The sequence below is a fragment of the Panicum virgatum genome, chromosome 2N (assembly GCF_016808335.1).
Source record: "Panicum virgatum strain AP13 chromosome 2N, P.virgatum_v5, whole genome shotgun sequence".
NCBI lineage: Eukaryota > Viridiplantae > Streptophyta > Magnoliopsida > Poales > Poaceae > Panicum > Panicum virgatum.
Genome location: NC_053146.1, coordinates 2,672,680 through 2,685,177, shown reverse-complemented (window position 1 = coordinate 2,685,177; position 12,498 = coordinate 2,672,680). Strand labels below are relative to the sequence as shown.

The following is a 12,498-nucleotide window of genomic DNA, read 5'->3' as shown; positions in this document are numbered from 1 at the left end:
ATCTTTGTAAAATAGCCATGTTTTGATAACATCTACCACACATAAAAATCTTAGCTCCAGGCTGTGTGTTTGCAACACCATTTATAATTAATATATATAGGTTCTATTATATCACAGATTAATTAATGAGAATCTAGCAGTAAGCAAGCATACGTATGTTCTTGTGATGTTAAAGTATTTCACCTGAGTTAACTTATCACTTGTAATATATCTGGGGGTTAATCCAATTAGGTTAACATGCAGTCCTATGCTTGTTGTTTCTGATTGTTTTGTTGTATGGCAATATGATCTTGCTTTGGCTATAATTGATGTGAGCAATAACAACCCTCGTACTTCTTTTGTGTTGCTAAGTTAATTAGTTCGTACTAAATGAATGGTTGCTTTTGGCTTGGCTTGTTTAATATATTCATAGGTATGCTTAGGGTCACCTTTTTGCTATCTTAACATGTTAAGTTGTATGATTTATTTAGCCTTCATTCTTATGGACGCTCATGCACATGCAATAGTGCCCTTGTGCTTGTCTTCTTGCCCTTTCTGATGCATCGTCCATGCATTCATACATCAGCATTGTTTCATCTCATTTAGGTACGCTAGATGCACGGTGCGTGGAACTAAAGGATAAAGTCGGAGCCAAACCCGAAGATGATGTTTGGTGGACATATCCAGAAGATGGATGGATGGATCTCGATGTGCATGATCGAGAGAGGGTGCTCGTCAAGCGAGTATCATCTAACTAACACTAACTTAGTGTTAATCCTAGGCAAGCCCCGGAGCATAACTCTTAATTTTAGTATTCAATATTATTATTTAAGTATTGTGCATTTACGTTGTTAGGAGTTGTATGGAACCCTAGTATGCATGTTTCTCCCTAAGTACCTATGAGTTTTTACTAGTATGCAGGTGTCGTTAGAAATGCTTTGCTAAGTAGAAACTCGGTAAAAGTCGAGTGATTTTCTGTCACTCGCGAGATATAGGTCTTGTTACTTATGGAAATGTTGCTAGAGAATGAATTAATGAGGAAAGAAAATGGAGACCGGGCGGAGGAAAGTTGGACGTGATTATGGGTTAAAGGAAAGTTGAGTCTCCGCCTGTGTCGATTGAGGACCGTTCCGTTGTTGGCCCTTTGACTGAGGATTGAACAGTACTAACCACATGCCGGAAGTAGGAGGTAGTCGAAACCAATAAGCTAATTAGCTAAATTGCGTCGGAATCTGAGTCTCGACCTGCGGTGCTGGGCAAGGGTTGACGGATGGGATAGTCGTCCACGGGTTCACGTGGTGTTCGCACGTGTGGGGCTCCTCATCCGGGTGCCGGCGGGCTTGATTCAGGCTTCGGGGTAATCGTGGGAACGGTTGCTCAGTGTGACTCGACGGGGTCGCACTAGGTGTGTGAGTTAGGTCCACCTTGCAAGGTTAAATCGGATCGATTCGCCGTGACTCGTGGATATGAGAGCCTTGGTCAATACGTCGCATCGTAGTAAGGATTGAAAGGACCGGCTATGCTGAGATGACTCAGGAGAGAGAGTCTTCTAGTCAGCATAGGCGGAGCCTTGGCCTACACGTACAACTCAAAATTTCAGCGACGGAACAAGATGGTCAGCTTGGCTCGGCTCAGCTAGTTGCCAATCTTGTGCAGCGTTGATCTCTCTTCCTGTAGCATATGCCTGGAAGAAGTACCAGTAAGCTTCTTGGTTTAAGAGATTGTGTGCCGTTCTGAAACTCAATCTTGGTCAACCATGATACGATTTTATTAACAGAAGAACATCTATCATCATTTATCAACATCTAGATCAATACACCTACTTCATCTAAGGTGCCGATGCTTGATTACACCATCGCTTACAAGAACCATTACGCTGTAGTGATTGTGTGGCGCAGCGGCCTGATTTAATCGTCCCCGCCGGCAAGGCTCGTCTCCTGAATCCTGATGCAATGCCATTGCTAGCCATCAGCACTAGACGTCTGCTTTAGCTGCGGTCTGAGCAGAAGCTCTCGGCTGCGTTCTTGCTACGTAGACATCCCTATTCAGAAAGAGAGATACGAGAGAAACAATACCATGGGTTAGTCCATGATCCTTGTTGCCAATGCCTTGGCCTAATACAAACTGAAACTTATCTGTAACTGCAAAGGTAGGTAACAAAGTTCTTCAGAGAAAAAAATGCAAAGGTAGGGACTGAAGAGTATGTTGATTGGATTGGATGTCTCTGCTTTTGCACGAAGTTAATTCAGAATCAGGTAGCAATTAGGGAACAAATTGCAAGTTTCTTCATAATCAGGTGGCAGCAGCAGAAGAAGAAAAAACAAGGGAACAGAAGAACAGGAAGCAAGTCATCCCTTGCGTCAGAGTTACCCACTGCGTCAGGTAACAACCGTCTTATCTTTGCTAGATAAGTATATATCCTTTCTTGTTCTGCTCCTATGTTTGAAAGTTTCATCGTAATGCACGAGTGGCAGCCTTCTGCAGTTTCCAGCAACAGACAAATTGTACACCGTACTGCTGAAAAAAAGGGAAATTGAATCGTTGGCTCGGAGCTGAACTGGATAGCTTTCTTTCTTTCTTTTCTTTTTTTTTTGAAGCGGCAACTGGATAGAGAAGCTTATTTTATTTTTCATTTTTTCGGGCATCAGACTGGGGCATAATCACACCATTTTAAAAGTTAAATCAGCTCATCACCACTGTACTAAATATGGTTTGACCCTGCTGAATCAACTGTACCCCCATTGTCATCCTTGGTCAGAACTCAGAAGAACACCATTGTTGTATTGCTAGCAAGTGAAAAAAAAAATGATCTGGAACACAAGGAAATATGCCCTCTTACAATGATTTGGGGAAACACGCAAACTTTCCATGTCAGTATAGGAGGAGCCAGAGACAGGCAAAATGGAATTCGTTGCGAAGATTTCATGTACTGAAGATGAGCTTCGTTGCGTTGCCCTCTCTTGCAATGGTTTTGACAAACAGCAACGAACATTCCATGCTACTACTACTACAGCATGACCCACAGAAATAAGCAAAAAGTTACCTATTGAAGCCTACATTATTAAGTCCATATAGTATTAAATGTAGCAATTAAACATGAGCTCCATACATCGCTACACATAACAATCATGCAAGCTTCATTCATTCAGTCTACAAAACTGATGGATGCTGCATTGTACTGAGCAATAACCACCACCCATTTTGAGAGAAGTGACCACCTTCAGCCCCTGCCAAACAGTCAACTGAAGGTTCAGTTCAAGGAGGGCAGCAAGTACAATGTCAGGGACATTAAGCGGAAATAAAGATAGGAACTATTACCTTACTTGGTTTCCCCCTCATCATTTAGCATGAAGCCACTCCACAGTAGCGAGGTCTCATCTTTTGTGTCGGCCGAAATGACGATAGTCACGTTGAATCCTCGGACATGCTCGAAGATCTCAAAGTGATCTTCCAGTTCCGGGGAGAACTCACAGAACTCCGTCTCCATGAAGAACTTTATGGTGTTTTCCCGAATTTCGGCCCGAGAATCTAACATGGACATCACTGTCAACATTCTGACCAAGAAATTGTAAGTTGCATGCCCTCGGAGAACACTCTGTCGTGCAAAGGCATTGCCACTGTCTTTGCCAGCCCCAATGAATGGATTGGTTCGAGCAGACTTTCTTGCTTTAGAAAAAGGGTCACTTTGTACCTCTTTGAATCTCTGGCCACTCAAAATCTCCATTGCCAATTTTCCAATTGGAACCCTCAAATCAGAACCTGCTTTTGGTGCTAATCTGATTCCATACAATCCAGGAACTTGCATGATATTGGCATGGTTCTGTTTCAGCAACAGATCCTGACGTAGTTACGTAGTACATCTTTGTAATGGAAATGTAGTGGAAGCATCATGGCTGTTCCGCTTTTCTTTGCAATACGTGATCGATTACGCTTTGGTTTGGGTGCATCCAATTCCAAGCTCATCTCTAAGTTCCCCACTGCTTCACTGGACGGTGCTGCAAAATGACGAAGGCCCTGTGTGGAAATTTGTAATTAGCTCAGTGAAAACATCGCCTTCTTATAGAAGCATAAAAATTAAAGAAAATGTTGAATTACATGTAGGGTGATAGAACCAAAACGAAACTGAAAAAGGAGATGGTGCAAGGACAATTCTTCACTTAATTTGTTTGTCAAATATGATAGTATTGGACCAAGGAAAAGTTATCTATGTCATTGGACTGTGACCACTAGGGGGGGCATATATAGTTCCTAAAAGCCTGTGGTGGCAGTCATAGTTTTATCATTAGTGATAGTTCAAAATGTAAGATGACTGCATTTTTAATTGGCACACTTTGTGTTCTTCATTCCAGCAGCTACACACAAAACTGAATATGGTTCTGAGTTGTTGCCTTGTTGGAAATGTAGGCTGTCTGATTTGATCAAGATAGGTTTGTTTAAGCAGTAACAGCAATCATCAAAATTGTGAGTGATAAAATTATTTTCGAAAGCCACATGAAAGGATTTTGGGCAAGAATAAATTCTCCTGGGTCACACACTACAACAAGGTAAACTACCCATCAAGCCAATTAGCTAACATAAACATCAGTGATAAACTACTTTTTTGTTACACAGTGAGAAAATTTAAAAATGAAACTTTCATTGACTTTGAGTCAAGAGGAAAAAGATGTGATTGAGAATGTGGAACAAAACAAACAAAGCATATATTCAGGGATCATGTTTCTGTGAGCATTGAGCCTTAAGACTTGCAACGAAGCAAACAATCCCATAAGTTTGTTCTGTACCCTGAGTTTCAACCAAGGCCATAAGGTGGTTCAGTTCCTTGCTTGCAATGGTTCTTATGCTCATCTAGAGTTAAAAAAAAAATTGTGAGAGTATCAGTATTATTGGCGAAGTTCCAACATGCAGATGCAGTTGCCCATGTCAAATGTTTGAAGATATTCTACCATGGAGAAGCTGATCGATCGGTCATTGGTAAAATTGCATCGCAGGTTTGAGGTCACTTTGCTAATGCTGAAGGAAATGCTAGCATGGAGACTATGGGTCCGTTTGGTTGCCTGGCTAACTCCTAGCCAGGCTCTCCAGAGCCAACCAGCGGACGTTTGGTTGCCTGTTTAAGCATCTTAGCCAGGCTCTACCAATGCAAGGAGGGGGCTTTAGCCAGGCTTGCTGGAAACGCGAAGATCGAGCGTTTCCACGGAGCCAGGCTCCGCTGAGGCATCTTCTCGGATTAGATCACCTCCCGGTCTCTCTCACGGTGCTCTCTCGAGTTGAACTCTGCAAGCGCCCGCGGAGCTCGCCAGAGCCCGCTCGTGGATGGGGAGCTCACCCGTCGTCCGCGGAGCTGCAGGTCTGAGGCTGGCACGGAGCTCGCCGCTCGTCCGCCCGCGGCTGGGGAGCTCACCCGCCGCATGCGGAGCTGCAGGTTGGAGGCTGGCGCGGAGCTCACCTCCCTCCCCCTGACGAAGCTTGGCCCCAGTAGCAGAGCGCGCCCGCCCGCGGCCGGCGCGGAGCTCAGCTTTCCCCCTCCGAACGAAGCTCGCCCTCGACAGAGGAGCAAGCCCGCTCGCGCACGGCGGAGGAGCACGCTCGGTGCGGCTAAATTTCTGCAGCCAGGAGGAGCTTTGTGGACGCGTTCATGGTGATGGAGCTCACCCATGCGCAGCCCGGCGCAGCTCACCCCGCGCGCGGCTCCCACTCGTGCTGCTCTCACCCGTCCTTGCCGCTGCTTCTGTGCTCTTCCTCTTCCTCCATAGACCCCTTATAAATTGATCTCTTCATGGGTTGATTTGCACTTCCAATTGCAATTGCTCACTCATACGAAGAGCACACATGGCAGACATGGGTGAGGAGGCGGGGGACTTGTGCAAGGTAAGCTAGAGATCTTCTGGGCGGTGGCATGGATGATTGGATGAACGGACGAGTAAGTTGGAGACGGGCCTCCCGAACGCCGCCATGCTAGCTCTATCCCAGCAGCTGGTCGCCGTGCAGCTCGGCAGACTGCGCTCGCCACCGCATGGCTCACCGCTTACGGCCCAGAGAAGAGAGGAAAAGCAGAGAAAGGAGGGGGTGAAGGACTGCAACAGCTCACCGCTCACAAAGAAGAGGTAACACCACCCAAGAGTACAGCGAAACCAAACACAACAATATCAAACCAGGCTCCATAGATGCAAGCAACCAAACATGAGCAAATATACTAGTGAAGCCAGGCTTAGACTGGCCTGGCTTCAAATCCTAACCAGGCTAGAATAAGCCAAGGAACCAAACAGACCCTATGGTTTTACGTTTAGGCATGGAGACCGATAGTTTCACAGGCTGAAGTTGGTGCCGATGACCACGAAAATGAAAATCATCATCTTTTACACGAGACGGGAGGGTCAGTTCTTTGGATGCTACTTGTCTTGATGATTTACACAAGTGAGATGGAGAAAATAAGAATCAGTCAATCAGTGCGTTCAATTTATGATCCCTCATAGCAGAAAGGTCTGCTCATTTCTCTGTTTGCTTGTGGTGGGAAAGCTGGATTGTGATCACCAGTTTTGAACGAAAAAAAAAGAAACATTTGACAGTGCAACTGCAGGAAGTGAAAATCAATCTACGGCAACGACAACGACAACGAGAACCTGTCAAGTAGAACGCAGGGTACATTTCGAAATGCTCTCTCGCTTGACTCCATGAAGTAAAAAAAATGAAAACCGATACCCCAAACTCGCTCGCCTTGCCACGCGAGTGAACTATGGGAACGCCGACGAGATCCTCGCCTCCCAGCTAGCCACTCACCGCGGTGCGGCAACGGGGCGTCACGCGCACAGAGCTAGGGTTAGCGCAGGAAGCGGAGCAAGGGGGGGTCGGATGGGGAGCGGACAGACTTGAGTGGCGGGGGCGGTGCCTCGGCTTCCAGGACCGGCAAACGCGCCGCAGGGGTCGGGGACGCGGTGGCCGCGCGCCGACCGGGCCGCAGTGGATGCCACATCGCGCAGGAGTCGCGCCGCCATGCCGCCGCCGCCGCTCTTCTTCTTCCCCCTTCGGTTGTTCCAGCAGAGGAGGCTCCTTGAGCGGCCTCACTGAGCCATGTTTGGGCTATAGCGGGCCGCCATCTGTGTGCGAAGGCCCATTTAAAGTTCACTCAGAGAAAGGAAATCTGTGCACCCGCGGCGGCCCATTTTACATATCCTAATTTCTATATTGTTAAAGCCGCACGCCTCCGCGGCACCTCCTTGGGCCACGACAGTAAAAAAAATCTACAGCGTCGAATTACATATCTATGACTCCCGTTTCACTTCAACTCCGGTAAAAATCTTAGCTTCCACACCTTTCTTCTTCCCCGACAAGCTTCCCGTGAGGGGTGTGGATAGCCGGCGCTATTGGCCGGAGGACGCGACGCGGTGGCTCCGGCGTGGCTGCTAGCCCGGGCGCTAGCTTGCGGCCGCCCGCCAACTCGCCGCCTCCGCATCATCTCGCCGTCCCCTGTACGCTCGCGGCCTACCCTCGTCGCGGCCTGCAACCGCCCACCAGCCCGCCTCCTCCTCCACGCATCTCCACGCCGTCTCGCCATCTCCTTGTGGAGTCGTTCGGCTGCAGTGCGCTCAGGGAGGCTGAGGCTCCCCTGCTCGACGTTTCCCTCACCACGCCCTTCACCACCACATCCTCGTGCCTCGAGACAGTCTTCAATGTCGCCGCACACGTCAAGCTCCGCAGTGGTGCCGTGTCACACCCGGTTTTTGGGACAAAACCGAATGCATAGCTATATGTATGCCAGGATCAAGTTTCATACATATAGAGACATCATAAGTGAATAATTAGTACAGTATCACGAAAAAGAGAACTAAAACAAATAAAAGACTATCAGAGTTATACAGCTTATCCTGGAAACGAAGACTTCAAACTTCACAGGCAATCGACTGGGGGTTGCGTACGCCTAGAACTCAGCAACATCTTCAAAATTCTTCACAGCAACTTTCTCCTTCTGAGCAGCAGTAAGCAAGGGTGAATACACTTATGGTTGGTACTCAGCAAGGCCACAAGAAATAACCAGAATGTGATTTCAATCCATCTTTAAGTTTATTAATCATGTGAGGGTCCAAGCCGCTCTTGACCGTGAGCACGGCTAACCGGTTAGTTTTAACTCTGCAGAGGTTGTACACTTTCACCACAATTCACGTAAAAGTTCCGAAGAACTTTGAACCCAACCACGCAATGTGCTAGCTAGGCACAATACCACACTTCCGAGGTGTGATTGCATAGGGACGCTACGAGGCCTTTAAAAAGAATCCCTATATGTATGTGTTGGTCCCTGCCGTGCGGTCCCTCAGAAGACGCAGCTTCCTTCACCCGCTCCACAACACAAACTCATAACCACCAAGCGGAACAACCCCAACACAACATATAGTTCATCTAATTACTTAACCAAGACCAGAGCCCATTAGTATTGTGGTTGTACGGTTTTCTTGGGTGGTTCTCCATGTTCCAATTAAATCATCATAATACTCTTGTAAATAAGCATAGACAGAAAGATGGTTAGGGTCACTTGCCTTTCTCCAACAAAAAGCTACTCTTACTGCTCTTCACTGCTCTTCAGCTTTTGCTCACTTGGAACTCTTGATCTTCAATCTTCGAACAGCGATCCTTCTACTCGGAGCAAACATACAAAACAAACAACAAGTACAACTAAGAACAACACACCAGAACAAAAGAAAGGCTTTAGAGGAACGTACTAAAGGATAGGGCTCATTGTTACGGTTACGGAGGCGCAAGAAACACAGAAAACGGAGTTAGGACGTGGAAACTATGGGATAAACAATGAGTAAGGATTTAGTCGCGATTAACCAAAGGGTTAAGGACTAACAGAAAAGATTTGTAAGACACAACAAAGTGTGCTCACAGAGGATAAAAAGGTTATAAAGCTATTGCACACGTTACAAGGATCACGTGAGCACAAGAATTGCTGAAAACGGAGTTGAAACGTGAAAGATATGGCTAAAACAAGGTTCTAGGGGCTCATCTGTGAAGAAACAGAGCTTCCAGGGGCTAGATCTGAAGAAACCAGGGACTAAAACCTAATTAACTATAGACTTCAGGGGCTAGCACGTAAAAAGACCGACGGCGGGCTGAAAAGGACTGCGGGTTCAATTTTGGAAAAGTTCAGGGGTTAAAACAAAAAAGAAAGGACTGTCTTGTAAATAGTTTTCAACTGGATCGGATTGCGGGTTAATTTCGATAAAACAGAGGGGTTCTTTTGCAAAACTTACACGGTTGACCGGTACCCTGGCTTTTGACTCGGGGCTCGATCTAATCTATACCGTTGGATCTACATCGGACGGCTCAGGTTAGTCAGGTGGTGCGAGCGGCGGCGCAGGCGACGGCCGCGGTGTTACGCGGCGGCGGGCGGCGGCGAGCTCGCCGGACTTCGCCCAAACGGCGGTCCGGGGCTTGGTTCAGCTCGGGTTTTGGCCTTGGAGCGAGAGCGCGCGACGGGGAACACGATTAGGGGCTAGGGAAGGGCTACGACGGCTGGAGAGGGGCGTACCGCGGCGGCTTGCGGCGGAGACTCGTCGGCGAACGATTTCGGCTGCGAGAGGACGCGAGAGAGGGAAATAAAAGGAGACACGACGCTGCTCACCCCGTGGCGGAGCTTCGGGGACGCTCGGGCGTCGAGTGGAGGTGGCGGAGCGGCGGCTCCTCGTCGAGTCCGAGCTCGAGCGGAGCTCTAATGGCGGCGGCGCTAGGGTTTGCTGGAGAGGGCGGCGCGAGCTCGAAGGGATCCAAGGCGGGGTCCGCGGCACCTTAAATAGGGGGCGGCCAGGGGCCTTGGCGTGCGCGCCAAGAAGGCCGCGCCGGCGCGTGCGGCACCCAGACTCGGGGGAGTCCCGGCTCGGCACGAGGAAGGGGACGGGGATGACACGCGGGCCCCGTGTGTCGGCGAGCGCGGGGAGCGGGGAGCTGCTGGCTGGGCTGGCGCGTGAACGGGCCGGGAGAGGGAGCTGGAGTGGGCCAAGGTTTGGGCTACGGGGGAGGAAGGAAAAAGAAAAGGGAAACGGGCTGGATTGAAGGATTGGGCCGAAAGCAGGTTCTTTTTTTTCTTTTTCCAAACTCACTCAAACAAATTCAAATTGAATTCAAACTCAAGGAATTTGAATTCGAAATGAACCACAAACATTTTAAACAATGCAAGGCAGCATGGATGCACAACAAACAAAACATCTTCGTTTTATTTTATAAAAACAACCAATCATTATTTATTTTTACCAAATTCCATGTGAAGAAAAGTAAATGTTGAGAAAATTGTTGTTTTATTTTTAATTTTAATCACATCCTGAAATTCAAAAATTTCAGGGTGTGACATGCCGTCCGCTAGGTGGAGGCGCCCGAACTGCCGCCCGTCACGGCCGGGGACCAGCCGGCCACACGCGCCGCCGCAGGACCAGCTTGCGACGCGCTCATGGGAGCACCAGCAGCGGCGCTCGGCGCGATGCTCCATAAATGTCGGTGTCCTTCCTCGACCGGTGTCCAGCACGCGATGGAACCAGCCCGCCAATGGCAGGTGCGTCCCACACCCGTCCTCCCGCGCGTGCTTCCGTTGGCTCCCATCCGCGCAACTGACCGGGTTGTCCTCTCTCCTCCTCTTGCAGCTGCGCGGCTGTCGGGGCGGGGCCGAAGCCCAGGGGTGGCGGCAGATGCACGGGCAGGAGGAACCCGTGGGCGTGGCTGGCCGCAGACGGGAGCAATCGCTGGGGGAGGCCTTCTTCCTGTTCTAAAGGCCCTTCTGGCTCACGTTCTGCCTCGGTGTCATCATCCCTATCAAGCTCTGCAAGGTACTCCTCCTGGTTGACCTGAGGCTGGTGTCATCGTCCCCTTCAAGCTCGACAATGTACTCCTCCTGGTTAACCTGAGGCTGCATGCCTGGTCGGGTCCTCGATCTGATCTGTTGGAACTCGGATGTGGCTAAGAGATTGGATGTCGTGTTCTTGGAGTGGAGTGGGTGAGCAGATAAATTATTCAATTATCTAAGCCGTTCTTGGCTTCCTGTGCCATGAGCAGAGGTTCATGGAGCTGGAATACCTGACTCGCGTTAACAAGTCTAGGATGCCGTGAAAATCTGAATTTTTCAAATGTGTTGATCCCAAATTCCCGATGTCGATGGGGTGACTGTTGTTTGAAGTATAGACTTCCATGATGACGGGAATTGCCCTTTAGGCGCTGAATTACATAACTAATGTGCTTTTACTGCTTTATCACCAATTTCTGCCGCTAGTACCCATGTTTCTTCATATGCGTAGCCTCAAACTAAGATTGGTTACATCTACTAATATTTGCTCTGGATGGTGCCTGCCTGGTACAATTGTCCTTGAATACCCATCTGACCTGCAAAATGTTTGATTACTTACAAGCTTAGAACAGTTCGTTTAGAATACAAGCCACTAAACCAAACAGTTTTGTATCAATTAAAACACTACCCTAAGTCCTTTCTGTGCAAACAAAAAAATGATTCTTTCGTTTAGCTCATGTGGAAGTGCTCCATTTACATATATGATAGGTGAAGGATAAAACAGACATGATTACCATTTATTTCTGATATTCTCAATGGCTACTCAAGTGTTTGGTTGCTGTTTTTCTTCTCATACAAGATTTCCCATTGCATCTGTATTTAATTGTATGTTTCCCATTTAAGGCTAGAGCAGGAGTAGAGATGGCACTGATTGACGCAATTCCTAACAGCATTCGCATCCCTGTGTGGAAATTATTTGGAGGGGCATCAGATACTGTGACTACAGACATAACGGTATTTGGTCATCCCATCATACTCTGTCTGTATCAACAAAATTTATAAATACTTTCACCAAAGTTGATATTCCATATTTTCCAACCTAGATTCCAATCGTGGCCCCAAATGAAGCTGCACAATTGGCCGCAAAATAATGAGTGCAAGGGTTTCAAACGCTGAAGCTCAAGTTTGGGAAAAACTTGAACTCGGATATACAAGTTTGGAAAAACAGTTTGTACTCCTGCAAACTCTGTGCTACTATATGAAATCGCCTTTTGATCTTTCCTCAATATTTCGAATTTATTAGCTGTTCATTATCTGGGTATTCCAACTTTATCCCAGTATTTCTCAAAACTTATTTTGTTTTTATTCTATCACTGGTTTCAGAAATGGGTGTGACCCCTGTGCTCTTTGAGCAAACAGTTCACAAAGATTATAGGGATGGTCTCCGTGATATTAGTATTGTTGCCATGGAGAAATACAATGTCACTAGCGCTGCTGATAAAAGTTATTAGAATTTACATGATGCTCAAAAAATAATACGTGGGAATCTCGCTCATGATATTAACATAAAGCTTGCCAAATTAGGGGTTATTGGAGCCCTTGAAATAATTTATGTTGCGTGAAAAGCCAATATTGCTTTGATGATTGGTGGTATGGTTGAGACTAGAATCGCCATAGGCTTTGTTGTTCCAGGTGCGTTTGTTGTGGAAGTATGCAAACATTTTTCTTACATTGTCATTAGGATGCTCCAGCCCACA

General features: G+C 47.5%; 1 long non-coding RNA gene and 1 pseudogene across 4 annotated transcripts; one reads left to right on the top strand and one right to left on the bottom strand.

The window, feature by feature from the left end:
• Positions 1 to 2,826: 2,826 nt before the first annotated feature.
• On the bottom strand, positions 2,827 to 7,041 carry LOC120663024 (annotated as a pseudogene).
• Positions 7,042 to 7,174: 133 nt separating this feature from the next.
• On the top strand, positions 7,175 to 12,263 carry LOC120663031. 4 transcript variants are annotated; one of them, XR_005670264.1, is made up of 5 exons: positions 10,326 to 10,516; positions 10,605 to 10,787; positions 11,645 to 11,755; positions 11,845 to 11,968; positions 12,125 to 12,263. It is a non-coding gene; the product is annotated as an uncharacterized LOC120663031 (long non-coding RNA). The 4 variants fall into 4 exon arrangements; XR_005670263.1 differs by having other exon boundaries at positions 10,605 to 10,954; XR_005670265.1 differs by lacking the exons at positions 10,326 to 10,516; positions 10,605 to 10,787 and adding an exon at positions 7,175 to 7,266.
• The last annotated feature ends 235 nt before the right edge of the window (positions 12,264 to 12,498 follow it).